This window comes from Danio aesculapii, chromosome 4 (assembly GCF_903798145.1).
Source record: "Danio aesculapii chromosome 4, fDanAes4.1, whole genome shotgun sequence".
In the NCBI taxonomy this organism is placed as follows: Eukaryota; Metazoa; Chordata; class Actinopteri; order Cypriniformes; family Danionidae; genus Danio; species Danio aesculapii.
In genome coordinates, this window is record NC_079438.1 from 16,518,056 (window position 1) to 16,536,215 (window position 18,160).

Here is an 18,160-nt window from a genome sequence, read left to right on the forward strand (position 1 = left end):
GCAACAGTAATAGTGAACACAGAAGAAGTCAATGAGGTAAGAGCTGTGGACATCATTAAAGCAGTGACAGACAAGTGTGGTCAAGGGAAAATTCTGGCTTTGAGACCAAGGCAAGGAAAAGAGTTTGAACTAACTATGGAGAAGGAAGAAACATGTGAGGAATTGCTTGATGGACTGTTGATTAAGGGAGTGAACTGTGAAATCAAAAAGCTGCAAAACAGGGATTATGTTGTTTCTTTCATGCACCTGCCCGTCTATCTTGATGATAGAGAAATTTTAGAAAAATTAGAAGGATGGGGAGTTTATCCCATATCAAAAATAAAAAGAAGAGTTTACACTGGCACTGACATTGAGGACGGAACAAGGTTCCTAAAAGTGAGATTCCCTAAGGAGGTGGCATCATTGCCATATAGCACAAAGCTGGAAACAGCAGAAGGGCCGCAGTACTTCAGGGTAATGCACAGCCATCAAGTGAAGACCTGTAGGCTGTGCATGAGCCCTGAACACTTGTTAATGGATTGCCCAGATTTTAAGTGCTACAAATGTGAAGAAAAGGGACACTTTGCAAGGAATTGTAATACTGTCAAATGCCCAGAATGTAAAATTTTTTTAAACAAGTGTGAATGTTGGATGGAAGGAGAGGAAGGAGGAGGAGAAGATCAAGTAGACGGACAGGTGCATGAAAGAAACAAGAAAGGAGAAGAATCAACAACAAAGGTAATGGAGGAGGAAACAAACATTATAAGGGAAGAAGAAGAAGAAAAACAGACATCAGAACAAGAACAGTGGACACAAATGGAAATAACTGACAGTTTTAAAAACTTTTTAAATATGGTGGAAAACGATGAACAAAGTAAGACTGATCAAGCTGAAGGAATGGAAAGTGATGGAGAACAAAGGACAGATTATGTAGAGAAGAACAAAGTGGAAAGAGGACTAATAAGAAGAAGAACAATAAAGGTAAAACCAAATGTGGACAGTGCAAGAAAAAAGATGATGACAAAGGTGCGAGTAAAAAACGTTAATAGGTATGAAGTGTTAAGAGGGCTGGAAGAAGATGATGAGAAAGAATGTTTTTTAACCTTTTTATCTATTTTAACATGATTTTAATGTGTGTTTCTTTTTATGGAAGGGGCTGTTGGTTGAGTGAAAAAAAGTGGGTATGCAGAGGTAGAGGAGGAGACTAAAAATAATGGTTGGTTTTAATATTTTAATATCTTTTATCATGTTTTTTAACATTTTATCGTGGAATGCAAGAGGTTTATTGAATGTGGAGAAATTTGAAAAAATGTTGGTGTTATGTAAAGAAGCTGATGTGATTGTTTTGCAAGAAACAAATTGGAAAAATGAAAGTGTTAAAATGGTTCAAAGCAAATGGGATGGTCAAATATATTTTAACAATGGAGAGGATAAACTGGGTTGTGGAGTAGCAATTTTAATAAAAAGAGGTACATATGAAAAAGAAAAAGTCATATTTGAGGATGGAGTTGGGAAAAGCATGGCGATGAAATTAGAAAAAGGAGAAGATCATTTCATCATTTATAATATTCATGCACCCAATGAAGAAAATGAAAAAGTGAACTTCTTTAAAAACGTTAGTATAAATGTAAAAAAATGGCAGAATGTTATTGTAATTGGAGATTTTAATACTGTTTTTACAGAATTAGATCTGGGGAGTAAGATGGTATATAGAAAAGACAAGGGGAGGGAGGAGCTACTGAAAATGATGACAGAATGCAATTTAATAGATGTGTGGAGAGAGAAAAACAAGACAAAGAGGGAATTTTCAAGAATGCAACTGGTTTTACATGAGCTGAAGTTAAGTAGGATTGATTATATGTTATGTAATGTAGAAATGAAGGATTTTATCAAAAGTTTATTTTATAAAAAAGTCAGTTTTAGTGATCATTCGTTTTTTTGTGTGAAATTAGATTGTGTAAAAGTTGAAAGGGGATTAGGTGTATGGATTTTGAACGCAACAATTTTAAAACATGAGACATACAAAGAAAAAATTACACAAATAATTGAAAGCAGTAAATTGGACAGAATGTATAGAGAAGATAAAAGAATATGGTGGGACAATATGAAGTTAGACATGAAAAAATGTTCAATAAAATATTGTAAAATTGTAAAAAGAGTTAAAAATAATAAAGAAATGAAAATAAGAAAGGAATTAGAAGACGAAATAAAAAGACTGCAAATAGATCAAAATGAAGATATTGGGAAAATAATATATTTACAAGAACAACTAAAAGAGATGGAAAATGAAAAATGCAGAGGGGCTATAATTAGAAGCAAAGCAAAGTACACTGTTGAAGGAGATCGAAGTACAAAATTCTTCTTCAACTTAGAAAAGAATAGACAGAAAGCAGACTTAATGAAAGAGGTGTTGGATAAAAATGGAGAATTAAAACAAGGAACTGAGGAAATTTTAATAGCTGTTAAACATTTCTATGAAGATATGTTTAAGAGTCAAGGAACTACAAGGGATGATGAACTGTTTCTATTAAATCAAATAAAACTAAAAGTTTCAGATGAAGATAAAGTTTTTTGTGATGCAGGGATAACAGAAGTAGAAATTGATGAAGCAATAAGCAATAACTACGGAGAGAAGTCCAGGCATAGATGGGTTAACCAATGAGTTTTATAAGAATTTTAGAGAAATGATAGTACCTGTTTTAAAAGAAGTATATGATGAGGTTTTTAAAAAAGAAGAATTAAGTGAAAGAATGAAGATAGGAATGATTAAAATGATATACAAAAGAAGAGGAAGTCCTTTAGATCTGAAGAATTATAGGCCCTTAACAATGTTAAATACAGATTTTAAAATTTTAGCAAAGGTTTTAGCAAACAGATTAAGAAAAAGTTTTACCTAAAATTATAAGGACCACACAGGCATATGGAGTCAAGGGGAAGGACATAATAGACACAGTTCAAAATATAAGAGATACATTATTGTATATGAAGGAGAAAAATATGAATGGATATTTAATTAGTTTGGATTTAGAGAAAGCATTTGATAGAGTGGAACATGACTATTTGTTTGAAGTGATTAAAAAATTTGGATTTGGGGAGAATTTTAGGAAATGGATCAACATTTTTTATTATAATATTTTAACATGTATTAAATGCAATGGTTTTTTAACGGAATGTTTTCAACCAACAAGGTCTATAAGACAAGGATGTCCACTATCTGCACTACTGTACACATTAGTAGCTGAACCATTGGGACTAGCAATAAAAGCAGTCAATGGAATAAAAGGAATACAAATAGAAGAAAGAACTGAACATGAGCCAGTTTACCAGTATGCAGATGACACAACCTTGTTGGTTGAAGACATCCAAAGTGTAACAAAGGCAATGGGGATTTTAAATAGGTATTGTAAAGGGACTGGAGCTAAGATTAATGTTGAAAAGAGTGTGTGTATGAGGATTGGAAGGGCAGATGTTTTACCTCAGCACATACATTTTAAGGAAGAGTATGAACATATCAAGAATTTAGGCATTTGGGTTGGTTTAGATTTTAATAAAGCGGATCATTTTAATTGGGAGGGAGTTTTAAAAGGGATTGAAATTAGATTGAGATATTGGAAATTGAGAAACCTGACATTGAAGAGAAAGGTTTTATTGATTAATTCTCTAATGCTCTCAAAAATGTGGTACGTGCTGAGTGTTACCCCATTGCCTTGTGAATACTATAAAAGAATAAAAAAATGTGTTTTAGATTTCTTATGGGGAAAAGGAAGAGCAAAAATATTATATCCCCAGCCATATCCCCACCAATATCCCCAGCTTCGAAGGCTGATGCCTTATCCATTAGGCCACTGGGTCAACACTAGCTTTTGTCATATCTGATGTATGGCTCAGGAAGTTCTTGTAACTCAGAAAACAGTACTTTAGGATTCCTATGCCATATTGCATTCAGACGATCTGGTGTGTACACCTAATGACAAAACAGCTCCTCTGAGGAGATTTCCATTGTCATGTCTTTTTGACCTAAGGGTATGAACCTAGCTTTTTAAAGGTAACACTGGATTGTCTTGCACAGTCAACTTAAAAGGAACTGCATCAAAGACAACCCAGTTGGTACTTCAAACCCACAATCCCCAGCTTCGAAGGCTGGTGCCCTATCCATTAGGCCACTGGGCTGTTTTTACTGCCTGTGAACTGTAATATGCCTCCAGGGAGTTGCTGACACACGGAACAAAAACAACATGAACAAAGAGTAGAGTGGATCGGTCTCACAGAATTTTTTGTGGCACTGCAGAGTGCTTCTACAGGGCTCGTTGGTCTAGGGGTATGATTCTCGCTTTGGGTGCGAGAGGTCCCGGGTTCAAATCCCGGACAAGCCATCGGCCTGTCATCGACAAAGAGGCGGAGCTGTGCTATCTATGATGTTTCTATGTTAATTGTAGCAGCTTTTGCTGTGACTTTAGTTAATGAACATTTTGTTGACTTCTGATCTTTAGATTTGTTTATGGATCTCGAACAACTCACCAGCTTTAAATGTAAGCACCATTTTTGTCTTTGTACACAGTCCCTTCTCTGTAGGCACCATGCAGGATTCAAAATGGCCTTTCGCGTTCGGTATCTCGTTACCCTTTTAGTCATAACAGGTAATATGCATGGCAATGCAGGAAGGTAATGACATGCAAACACATCTCAAGAAGGTTTTCACAGCTACCGTGTTTCATCCACCAAACATTGCTCCCAAATTGAAGTGAGACCTTCAAAGACAACCCAGATGGGACTTGAATCAACAATCCCAAGCCCCGGAGGCTGATGCCTTATCCATTAGGCCATTGGGCATTTCGCTAATCATTTGTCATGGATTTTTTGTATGCCTTCAACAAGATGCCAACACATGGAAAACTGCACTTTAGGATCTCCATGCCAGTTTGCATTCCGTCAAATAAGATGTGTGCAACCAATGGACAAACATTTTCTTTGTGCAATCATCCACATTCGGGTCTGATTGGTCCTGGGGTATGGTTCTCGTGTATGGTGTGACTGGTCTTAAGTTTCAAATTCCAGACAAGGCCACTCTCATTAACTTGCAATCACAACCTTTCTGCAGCTATTTTCTTGTTTGCATTTCATCATCATCCACCTAACATGAGACTATTAGTTGAAAGCCACGGGGTACTTGAAGTCAAGATCTCCATTACCAAAGCTTAGCAGAACCTTTTAGGTTTGTAACGTGACAGTGAGATTCAAGCAAGTTTGGATGAATCTTATTTGAAGTGTGCAGCAAGTCTGAGAATTCGAAGCTAACTATTGTCCTCAGATCATCGCGCCTAAGTTTTGAGAAGACCAGTCGGAATTGTTTCACACAACTTAAATGTAACCCAACAAAGACAACCCAGATGGGACTTGAACCCACAATCCCCAGCTTCGAAGGCTGATGCCTTATCCATTAGGCCACTGCGTCAACACTAGCTTTTTGCAAATCTGATGTATGGCTCAGGAAGTTCTTGTAACTCAGAAAACAGTACTTTAGGATCCCAATGCCATATTGCATTCAGACGATCTGGTGTGTACACCTAATGACAAAACAGCTCCTCTGAGGAGATTTCCATTGTCATGTCTTTTTGACCTAAGGGTATGAACCTAGCTTTTTAAAGGTAACACTGGATTGTCTTGCACAGTCAACTTAAAAGGAACTGCATCAAAGACAACCCAGTTGGTACTTTAAACCCACAATCCCCAGCTTCGAAGGCTGGTGCCCTATCCATTAGGCCACTGGGCTGTTTTTACTGCCTGTGAACTGTAATATGCCTCCAGGGAGTTGCTGACACACGGAACAAAAACAACATGAACAAAGAGTAGAGTGGATCGGTCTCACAGAATTTTTTGTGGCACTGCAGAGTGCTTCTACAGGGCTCGTTGGTCTAGGGGTATGATTCTCGCTTAGGGTGCGAGAGGTCCTGGGTTCAAATCCCGGACGAGCCCTCCACCGGTCATCGACAAAGAGGCGGAGCTGTGCTATCTATGATGTTTCTATGTTAATTGTAGCAGCTTTTGCTGTGACTTTAGTTAATGAACATTTTGTTGACTTCTGATCTAAATCAGTCTAACATGTACAATTATACAGACAAAAAAAAGGAGCGGCAATGATTCGGTTGTTAGATTTGTTTATGGATCTTGAACAACCCACCAGCTTTAAATGTAAGCACCATTTTTGTCTTTGTACACAGTCCCTTCTCTGTAGGCACCATGCAGGATTCAAAATGGCCTTTCGCGTTCGGTATCTCGTTACCCTTTTAGTCATAACAGGTAATATGCATGGCAATGCAGGAAGGTAATGACATGCAAACACATCTCAAGAAGGTTTTCACAGCTACCGTGTTTCATCCACCAAACATTGCTCCCAAATTGAAGTGAGACCTTCAAAGACAACCCAGATGGGACTTGAACCAAAACTCTCAAGCCCCGGAGGCTGATGCCTTATCCATTAGGCCACTGGGCATTTCGCCAATAATTTGTCATGGATTTTTTGTATGCCTTCAACAAGATGCCAACGCATGGAAAACTGCACTTTAGGATCTCGATGCCAGTTTGCATTCCGTCAAATAAGATGTGTGCAACCAATGGACAAACATTTTCTTTGTGCAATCATCCACATTCGGGTCTCATTGGTCCTGGGGTATGGTTCTCGCGTATGGTGTGACTGGTCTTAAGTTTCAAATTCCAGACAAGGCCACTCTCATTAACTTGCAATCACAACCTTTCTGCAGCTATTTTCATCATCATCCACCTAACATGAGACCATTAGTTGAAAGCCACGGGGTACTTGAAGTCAAGATCTCCATTACCAAAGCTTAGCAGAACCTTTTAGGTTTGTAACGTGACAGTGAGATTCAAGCAAGTTTGGATGAATCTTATTTGAAATGTGCAGCAAGTCTGAGAATTCGAAGCTAACTATTGTCCTCAGATCATCGCGCCTAAGTTTTGAGAAGACCAGTCGGAATTGTTTCACACAACTTAAATGTTACCCAACAAAGACAACCCAGATGGGACTTGAACCCACAATCCCCAGCTTCGAAGGCTGATGCCTTATCCATTAGGCCACTGGGTCAACACTAGCTTTTTGCAAATCTGATGTATGGCTCAGGAAGTTCTTGTAACTCAGAAAACAGTACTTTAGGATTCCTATGCCATATTGCATTCAGACGATCTGGTGTGTACACCTAATGACAAAACAGCTCCTCTGAGGAGTTTTCCATTGTCATGTCTTTTTGACCTAAAGGTATGAACCTAGCTTTTTAAAGGTAACACTGGATTGTCTTGCACAGTCAACCTAAAAGGAACTGCATCAAAGACAACCCAGTTGGTACTTTAAACCCACAATCCCCAGCTTCGAAGGCTGGTGCCCTATCCATTAGGCCACTGGGCTGTTTTTACTGCCTGTGAACTGTAATATGCCTCCAGGGAGTTGCTGACACACGGAACAAAAACAACATGAACAAAGAGTAGAGTGGATCGGTCTCACAGAATTTTTTGTGGCACTGCAGAGTGCTTCTACAGGGCTCGTTGGTCTAGGGGTGTGATTCTCGCTTTGGGTGCGAGAAGTCCCGGGTTCAAATCCCGGACGAGCCCTCGGCCTGTCATCGACAAAAAGGCGGAGCTGTGCTATCCATGATGTTTCTATGTTAATTGTAGCAGCTTTTGCTGTGACTTTAGTTAATGAACATTTTGTTGACTTCTGATCTAAATCAGTCTAACATGTACAATTATACAGACAAAAAAAAGGAGCGGCAATTATTCGGTTGTTAGATTTGTTTATGGATCTTGAACAACCCACCAGCTTTAAATGTAAGCACCATTTTTGTCTTTGTACACAGTCCCTTCTCTGTAGGCACCATGCAGGATTCAAAATGGCCTTTCGCGTTCGGTATCTCGTTACCCTTTTAGTCATAACAGGTAATATGCATGGCAATGCAGGAAGGTAATGACATGCAAACACATCTCAAGAAGGTTTTCACAGCTACCGTGTTTCATCCACCAAACATTGCTCCCAAATTGAAGTGAGACCTTCAAAGACAACCCAGATGGGACTTGAACCAAAAATCTCAAGCCCCGGAGGCTGATGCCTTATCCATTAGGCCACTGGGCATTTCGCCAATCATTTGTCATGGATTTTTTGTATGCCTTCAACAAGATGCCAACGCATGGAAAACTGCACTTTAGGATCTCGATGCCAGTTTGCATTCCGTCAAATAAGATGTGTGCAACCAATGGACAAACATTTTCTTTGTGCAATCATCCACATTCGGGTCTCATTGGTCCTTGGGTATGGTTCTCGCGTATGGTGTGACTGGTCTTAAGTTTCAAATTCCAGACAAGGCCACTCTCATTAACTTGCAATCACAACCTTTCTGCAGCTATTTTCATCATCATCCACCTAACATGAGACCATTAGTTGAATGCCACGGGGTACTTGAAGTCAAGATCTCCATTACCAAAGCTTAGCAGAACCTTTTAGGTTTGTAACGTGACAGTGAGATTCAAGCAAGTTTGGATGAATCTTATTTGAAGTGTGCAGCAAGTCTGAGAATTCGAAGCTATCTATTGTCCTCAGATCATCGTGCCTAAGTTTTGAGAAGACCAGTCGGAATTGTTTCACACAACTTAAATGTAACCCAACAAAGACAACCCAGATGAGACTTGAACCCACAATCCCCAGCTTCGAAGGCTGATGCCTTATCCATTAGGCCACTGGGTCAACACTAGCTTTTGTCATATCTGATGTATGGCTCAGGAAGTTCTTGTAACTCAGAAAACAGTACTTTAGGATCCCTATGCCATATTGCATTCAGACGATCTGGTGTGTACACCTAATGACAAAACAGCTCCTCTGAGGAGTTTTCCATTGTCATGTCTTTTTGACCTAAAGGTATGAACCTAGCTTTTTAAAGGTAACACTGGATTGTCTTGCACAGTCAACCTAAAAGGAACTGCATCAAAGACAACCCAGTTGGTACTTTAAACCCACAATCCCCAGCTTCGAAGGCTGGTGCCCTATCCATTAGGCCACTGGGCTGTTTTTACTGCCTGTGAACTGTAATATGCCTCCAGGGAGTTGCTGACACACGGAACAAAAACAACATGAACAAAGAGTAGAGTGGATCGGTCTCACAGAATTTTTTGTGGCACTGCAGAGTGCTTCTACAGGGCTCGTTGGTCTAGGGGTGTGATTCTCGCTTTGGGTGCGAGAAGTCCCGGGTTCAAATCCCGGACGAGCCCTCGGCCTGTCATCGACAAAAAGGCGGAGCTGTGCTATCCATGATGTTTCTATGTTAATTGTAGCAGCTTTTGCTGTGACTTTAGTTAATGAACATTTTGTTGACTTCTGATCTAAATCAGTCTGACATGTACAATTATACAGACAAAAAAAAGGAGTGGCAATGATTCGGTTGTTAGATTTGTTTATGGATCTTGAACAACCCACCAGCTTTAAATGTAAGCACCATTTTTGTCTTTGTACACAGTCCCTTCTCTGTAGGCACCATGCAGGATTCAAAATGGCCTTTCGCGTTCGGTATCTCGTTACCCTTTTAGTCATAACAGGTAATATGCATGGCAATGCAGGAAGGTAATGACATGCAAACACATCTCAAGAAGGTTTTCACAGCTACCGTGTTTCATCCACCAAACATTGCTCCCAAATTGAAGTGAGACCTTCAAAGACAACCCAGATGGGAATTGAACCAAAAATCTCAAGCCCCGGAGGCTGATGCCTTATCCATTAGGCCACTGGGCATTTCGCCAATCATTTGTCATGGATTTTTTGTATGCCTTCAACAAGATGCCAACGCATGGAAAACTGCACTTTAGGATCTCTATGCCAGTTTGCATTCCGTCAAATAAGATGTGTGCAACCAATGGACAAACATTTTCTTTGTGCAATCATCCACATTCGGGTCTCATTGGTCCTGGGGTATGGTTCTCGCGTATGGTGTGACTGGTCTTAAGTTTCAAATTCCAGACAAGGCCACTCTCATTAACTTGCAATCACAACCTTTCTGCAGCTATTTTCATCATCATCCACCTAACATGAGACCATTAGTTGAAAGCCACGGGGTACTTGAAGTCAAGATCTCCATTACCAAAGCTTAGCAGAACCTTTTAGGTTTGTAACGTGACAGTGAGATTCAAGCAAGTTTGGATGAATCTTATTTGAAGTGTGCAGCAAGTCTGAGAATTCGAAGCTAACTATTGTCCTCAGATCTGCCTATGAACTGTAATATGCCTCCAGGGAGTATCTGACACACGGAACAAAAACAACAAGAACAAAGAGTAGAGTGGATCGGTCTCACAGAATTTTTTGTGGCACTGCAGATTGCTTCTACAGGGCTCATTGGTCTAGGGGTATGAATCTCGCTTAGGGTGCGAGAGGTCCCGGGTTCAAATCCCGGACGAGCCCTATGATTGTCATAGAAAAAGCAGCTGTGCTGTGCTATCTATGATGTTTCTATGTTAATTGTAGCAGCTTTGACATTAGTTAATGAACATTTAGTGGACTTCTCATCTAAATCAGTCTAACATGTACAATTATACAGACAAAAAAAGGAGCAGCAATGATTCGGTTGTTAGATTTGTTTATGGATCTTGAACAACCCACCAGCTCTATATGTAAGCACCATTTTTGTCTTTATACACAGTCTCTTCTCTGTAGGCACCATGCAGGATTCAAATGGCCTTTCGCGTTAGGTATCTCGTTACCCTTTTAGTCATAACAGGTAATATGCATGGCAATGCAGGAAGTTAATGACATGCAAACACAACTCAAGAAGGTTTTCACAGCTACCGTGTTTCATCCACCAAACATTGTTCCTAATATGAAGTGAGACCTTCAAAGAAAACCCAGATGGGACTTGAACCAACAATCCCAAGCCCCGGAGGCTGATGCCTTATCCATTAGGCCACTGGGCAATTTCGCCAATCATTTGTCATGGATTTTTTGTGTGCCTTCAACAAGATACAGTGGTTTAAAAAACTGGAAATTTACAGAATATAAAATGCATCACTTACATCAAAATAAATAAACATGCAAGTGTATATTCAAAGCAAGTCTTAATTAAATATATACATTTGATATATTTATTCAATTTATTAGCTGTGCTTTCCTTAAAGGCCTCAGTATACATCAAACAAAATCAAAGAATAAATTCAGAGCACCCCAGGAACTGATCCTATACTGTAGATTGCTATTATAACAGGGCCAGATCTTTGCATAGCATAAGCATTTGATGCAGTTCCTTTTAAGTTGACTGTGCAAGACAATCCAGTGTTACCTTTAAAAAGCTAGGTTCATACCCTTAGGTCAAAAAGACATGACAATGGAAAACTCCTCAGAGAAGCTGTTTTGTCATTAGGTGTACACACCAGATCGTCTGAATGCAATGTTTTTTTTTTGGGTTTCATTTAAGTTGTGTGAAACAAATCCGACCGGTCTTCTCAAAACGTCATAAATATGCATAAATATTCTTCAAAATATTTGTATATATTTTTACATAAATTATTTATTATTAAAAATGTAAGCTAACACATGTGACACTTGCAGGGCCTTTTATCTCAGAAGATGATGCCGCAAAAGTTACTAAAAAGACAAGTGAGGGGAAATACATTTCTTGAACCTTGTATATATTAGGTTTCATGTTTTATGTGTGTGACATTAACGTTTATCACTGATAAAATGTGAACAGTGATTTATAAATACGTTTTTTGACTGTTTATGTAGATAAAAATACAGGTTTGCAGGCTGATCGAAAACCTCCTGAGCTACCAAAAACTTGCCTATGCATAAAGTCATGCACGCGTCTCACAGCGCAAAGCGTAACTGAACCGTTAAATGTCCATGCTTAATCAGTCATCGATAAGGTCCATCAATTAAAGGGTTATCGACAGTCAATTGATCATCAAGTAATCGTCAGCATCCCTAAATAAAATAAATTAAAGGATATTTTACCCTAAATTCACCATACTCACCATTACAAGGAGAGTTCATCCAGAACTGAAAATTCTGTCACCATTAAGTCACCTTTTTGTTGTTCCAAACATGTTTTATATTGTCAGACAGCTAGAACATTTCACATAATGTGTGAATCAGCTGCACAAAGGGATTGGCATGCTTATGTGATTAATTATCGATATCGACTGAAATTAAAAAAAATAATGATAGTGATAATTTTTTTTTGCCATATCACCCAGCCAGTGTAAGTAGCATTAAAAAATTATTTATATATTAAGATTTATTTTTATAGTATTTTGATGTTGTCATGTCCACATGGTGTCCATATATACACACTATTGATTGGAAACTCATCTTTTTTATCAAAGATCTCATGCTTAACCTGTCAGTCACCTAAATGTATTTGCTGTCTTTCTGAAATTGCAATGCCCTGAACATGCTAGGTGTACTATGGCTTTAAGAGTTTTAACTGAGATTGAAACTACAAATGAACAAATGGTTTTCCAATGTTACTGCAATGTTATTTGATTAAACAACCCCCACAATACATTGTACCAGGGGCGTTGCTAGACCCAATTCACTGGGGCACGTGCCCCAGTAAAAATCTCCAGTGCCCCAGTAAATGCATTGAGATATGATTTACTTCATATGCAAGTGTATTTATTAAGAGTGGTAATTCCGAAATAAAGACGCTATTCTCTATGTGCAACCGAACCAACGCTGGTGAAAGCAGTGTAATCAAAAAGCAAACTGACGCATCTCCGCGTGTGCGCAGAGAACACGCGCGCCTCTCGCATGCGCTGCTCTCGCACACGCTGGTCTTCTTCTGAGAGTCCCGGTAGTAAACATGCTCACCAAAAAAGCAGGCTACCTGCTTGTTACGCGCTGCTCATGCGTTGTAAAACCAGCGTAACAGCCTTTTTTGTTTTGCAAGTGGACAAAACTAAAGTTTAAACAATATGATGGTGATCTTACTAAGCATGCCTCCTGGTAGATTTTTTTTGTATGAAGCAAAAAGGAGGGATGACGAGTCAGTAAGACTTAATAAACCTAATTATCTGCCCTGTGTTGTTATGGAAGCAGACGGACAAACAAGGTGAGTAAGTATAAACCATGTTTATTCCAACAGTGGAGCATATACGGATAATGTATGAGAAGTGAATGGAGTTCGGTGGTACTGATGATCCTTTGTGGCAGGTGGTATGACAGACACTGAGGATGACCGAATGCACACACCAGAGGGTTTGCAGGGAAGACAGACTGACGATACACACAACGCCGACAGGACACCGGGAACACTGGACAGACTGGAAGAAAACAGAGTATAGGTAAGTAAATAGGCGGAGATCGTAAACTAGTGATAACCAGGAGGTGCTCACTAAGAGTCCGCTTCGTAGGAACAAGACTGGACACTGAGTGATGTGAGGTGTGTGCTTTTGTAGTGTGCTAGAGTGATTGGGTGCAGCTGTGTGTGATTAATACTCAGGTGAAGGTGCTCGTTGCGTGATACTGGTGGAAGAGCCTGGCCAATCCGTGACATGTGTCAAGTCTACAACAGATAATCCTATAACACATCTTTTTTTTTTTTTGTATTTTATTGAATTGTCTATAGAATTTCATTCAAATTAAATTAATATTTAAGCAAAAGTAATTTCTTAAATGATCTTAGCATCACTCCAGTTGTCTTAACATTATTTTCCAGTTACATTTAAGATTATTTTGAAGAATAATTGTATAATAATAAGAATACTTTTATTTATAGTAAATAAATAAATATATATATTTATAGTGTATTTATAGTGTATATATATATATATATATACAGGAGGTACGTGCCCCAGTAGAGCTTTATGTCTAGCAACGCCCCTGCATTTATCTTGCACATGTATGAATGCAGATGAAGCATGGTAATTTATCAATGTGAATATTGAATGTACTCTATATATTGTTGTGGTAGCAATACTACAGTATCAATATATCATGCAAAAATTTGGTTGCAATAAAAAAAAGTTTCAAACAGATGTTAAGGTTCAAGAATCTTCTTTTTTTTAATAATTGTAATATATTTGTGTGAAAAATTAGGAAGGGGTATGATTTATTGCAGGCCAAAGATTTACAAAATATTAGTATACTTCTCCTAAAGGACTGCTTGACAATGCTAGCTCAATTCCAGTTTCAGTATTTCTTTATGTCAGTAATTTGAACAGAAACTAGCAATTAAATGAATCTTAACAATACCTTGCTGGTAGACCAGCATAATGAGACCTTGCTAGTTGACCAGCATCACCAGCGATAATAAGCTGGTAGAGCAGCATGACCAAGCTGGTAGACCAGCATGACCAGCAAGACCAAGCTGGTAGACCAGCATGACCAGCAAGCCGAAGCTGGTCTACCAGCAAGACCAAGCTGGTCAACCAGCAAAACCAAGCTGGTCTACCAGCATCACCAGCAAGACCAAGCTGGTAGACCAGCTAAAAATGATTTTCATGCTGGTCTATGCTGGTTTTTTCAGCAGGGATACTGATGAGGATGACATACAGGATGACTGGGGTATTAGACGCAAATAAGGGGTAAGGGACTGGTGAGAGTGTTATGGAATGTAATAACGATCGCCAAACGTAAAGAAAAAAAAACTTCCGCATTTCGCGGTGTGTGTGCGTGTGTTCTGTGTGCGGTCCTTTACTGACTGTGTCTTGGATCTTGTGAAAATATGGCGAAAAGTCCTACATGATGGTAATAGTTGAATTGCAGTGTTTACTTCAGTAATGCCACTAATAAATGCATACTCCACATGTCTTAAATCCACTTCTGTTTAGATCAGTTATGACTTTAGTCGCATTAAGGTAATCACAATTCTCTGTTTACATGGTAGACTCTTAATCAGAGTATTGTTTTAATCATATTAAAATCGTATTAAAGTATTGTTGCCTGTGTAAACATGCAATGTTTGACATCGTCAGGGCTCTATGAACTTGGCATTGAGAAGCAGCATTTTCTGTATGTACGTACATCAAAAGCAAGTATGAAATCACTGTTTGGAGCTTATGTAGGCCTACAGTTCAACATTCATGTTTAACTGAATAAACAGTTAGTAAACACAAGTACATCTTATTGAACATCATTTATTTTCATCACCAATTATCATAGTAGAACAGTTTCTCAAGCAGTTTGTGATGCATTTTGGAAATAGGAGATGAGCCCCTGGTCTAATGCGTCACCTGGCTCGAGAAACCCGTTCTCAAAGACTTATTATTTGGGTAGCACACATATTCTCAATGCATTCGGCAGAATTCGAATGAGCCATTTTAATCTAGATTAATCTAGATTAATTTCAAAATAATCTAGATTAATCTAGATTAAAAAAATTAATCTATGCCCACCTATAATATATATATATATATATATGGATATGGAAAATTTATTAAGTAATGTATCTTGGTAATGAACAAATTAGTATCCAAAAAATGTTATTTATTTATTTATTTTTTTTTGGCAAAGCTAGTTGACTAAACTAGTTACTAAAACTTCTATGTTAAGCTGCTTTGACACAGTCTACTTTGTAAAAGTGCTATAGAAATAAAGATTAATTGAATTGAATTAGGTCACAGGGGCAGCTGTCTCAGCATGGTACTTTACACTTCACTTCACACTTCCTCCAGCATGTCATGGGTCTTCCACAGGGCCTCCGTTCAGTGGGACAAGGTAGGCATTCTCAGGTAGGCATCCAGAAGGCATCTGAAACAGATGCCTAAGCCACGTCTACACCAAGTGACAGAGCTCCTCACCTTAACTCTATGGTACACCCCTGGGAAGGAAGCTCATTTTGGCTGCTTGTATCCAAGATTTTGTCCTTTTGGTCATGACTCAAAGCTTATAGGTGAGAGTAGGAATGTAGTTTAACCTGTAAATCCAGAGCTTTGCCTTTTGGGCCAGCTCCTCCTTTACTTCAACAGACACTTCTGTGACCAATTGACCAGTTTCATTGCAGCTGCCACTGCACCAATCTGCCTGCCAATCTAATTACCCACTTCCCACACTAATGAACTAAACCCCAAGATACTTGAACTTCTCTACCTGAAGCAAAGACTCTCATCCAATCAGGATATAGCAAGCCACCTTTATCCAGTAGCTTACCAAGGCCTCGAACTTGCAGGTGCTGATTTTCATCCCCACCATGTCACACTTGACTACAAATCCACTGCAGTACATGTTGAAGATTCAGGTCCATTAAAGCCAACAGAGCAACATCATCTTTAAATATAAACAATGAAATTTGGTCATACCCAAACTAGACCCACTCCGGTTCTAGGTTGTACTTAGAAATTCTGTCCATAGAAATAATAAACAGAACCAATGACAAAGGGTAGCCCTCAGAGTCCAACATGCACTGGGAACTTAATGCCAGTTCCAGTTTTCCATGACCTGGATGAAATTCACTTTGCTCCTCATGATTTCAAAGTTAACCTATCGGCTGAATTCTCCTCTCCAGTACCCTGGCATAGACTTTTCCAAAGAGTCTGTGGAGTAAAACATACCCATTAGTTGGAACACCTCTTCTGATCCCCCTTCTTAAAAGTGGAAATCACTTTCCCCAGGTTGTACAGTCCAGAGGTATGGTCCCTGTGTCTATGTGATGTTGTAGAGGCATGTCAGCCAAGATAGCTCTAGAACTTTCAGAGATTTGAGGTACCCAGGGTGGATCTTACTCCCAGCCACTTCTACTGTGAAGCTTACAGACTAGTTCAGTGACTTGAGCTTGCACGAGCAAGTAAACCCTTGTATCTGTCATCTCTGCTTTCTCAATTGAGGGCATGTCCTCAAAGAATTCCTTCCACCATCTAATGTTCCCAGAATATCTTTGAGGCAGGCCAGTAGTCCTCTTGGACAAGTTTTTGTTTCCCCAACCACATGGGTTGCAGCACGCTTGGCGTGTTGATTGATTATCATCAGCTGCCTTGGAAGTCCCATAAGCCAGCCAGGCCTGGTAGAGCTTCTCCTTTAGTTTATTGGCATCCTTTGCTTCCAATGTCCATTACCAGGTTTGTGGGTTCTGCTACAACAGGCACCAGAGGCCTTGAAGCCAAAGCTCCCGATGACTGTGTTGACAAAGTCAGAGAGCATGGACCATTTGGTTTAAATTCCAGCCTCCCGCAGGATCTGGTCAAAGCTTTTCCAGATGGGAGAGTTGAAAAACCCTTCAACATGTAGTTTAGTAAGAAGTTCCTAACAAACCCACACAATACGTTTGGGGCAGCCAGGTTTCTCTGGCCTCCTCCTCTGCCAGTGGATCCAACTAACCACCCGGTGTGGTTATCAGTTGACAACTAGCAGACTTTTGAAAACGATTTGTCTGCGCTTGAGTATTTTGGATTATTGCTATTCTCATCTTAAGCAATTGGAATATTTAATTTTTTTTTTTAATATTCTGTATGGTCAAATCCGAAGGAAGTTATTTCAGTATTAAATGTGAATTTTGTATGCATATCACAGTGTAGCCTGCAGTAAAACAAATTAGACAAACTTTGAAAAAGGTTACATCGTGCATGCTGTGAAATACGTTATGAAAGCATTTATTAATTTAGAATGAGACATTTGATTAACTTTTTAGCCATTTTCCAGACCTACAGGAACAAGGTGTTCCAATAGTTCCTCCATCAGTTTCTCATTGTCTTGTATACATCAACAACATCCTAATATTTTTCCAGATCCTGGCTGACCATTGCCAGCAAGTCATGCTGGTCCTTCAACATCTGAGAAAACAATCTATATGTGACGTTGGGGAAGTGTGATCTCCACACGCCCTTAGTCTAATTATTATATTTCATCAGTCCTTGAGGGGACGAGGGAAAGGTAAAGTCCTTACATGGCTCAACTTCATCATATAACTCCAGAGTGTTCTCGGCTTGGCAAATTTCTACAGAAGATTTTTACTCAAGATTTCAGGAAAATCCTAGATCTCTCCTAGTTACCTTCTTCGAGGCAACCCCAAGTCCCTTCCATGGAACATTTATACTATCACTTACCAACTAGGTTCTAAAAACAGCAAAGCTGATGCCCTGTCCTATAAATTCTCCTTTGATCTCAACTAATCTATGTCAGTTATACTACCAACCCTTATTGTGTGTCCCATACAATAAAATCTCAATGAAGTCCACAGTATGCATTCTTTTGGGTTCTGGTCACCCA

At 39.1% G+C, this 18,160-nt stretch overlaps 1 protein-coding gene and 5 non-coding genes across 6 annotated transcripts in view; 5 read left to right on the forward strand and 1 right to left on the reverse strand.

Moving 5' to 3' along the window:
- The window catches only part of LOC130222033 (gastrula zinc finger protein XlCGF57.1-like), a 171,434-nt gene that overhangs the window by 57,428 nt on the left and 95,846 nt on the right, over positions 1-18,160 (forward strand). The gene's annotated exons all lie outside the window — the stretch shown is intronic.
- trnap-ugg (transfer RNA proline (anticodon UGG)) lies at positions 4,281-4,352 on the forward strand. Its single transcript has one exon. It is a non-coding gene; the product is annotated as a tRNA-Pro (tRNA).
- Positions 5,881-5,952, forward strand: trnap-agg (transfer RNA proline (anticodon AGG)). The gene has a single exon. It is a non-coding gene; the product is annotated as a tRNA-Pro (tRNA).
- On the reverse strand, positions 7,006-7,078 carry trnar-ucg (transfer RNA arginine (anticodon UCG)). Its single transcript has one exon. It is a non-coding gene; the product is annotated as a tRNA-Arg (tRNA).
- On the forward strand, positions 7,528-7,599 carry trnap-ugg (transfer RNA proline (anticodon UGG)). The gene has a single exon. It is a non-coding gene; the product is annotated as a tRNA-Pro (tRNA).
- trnap-ugg (transfer RNA proline (anticodon UGG)) lies at positions 9,175-9,246 on the forward strand. Its single transcript has one exon. It is a non-coding gene; the product is annotated as a tRNA-Pro (tRNA).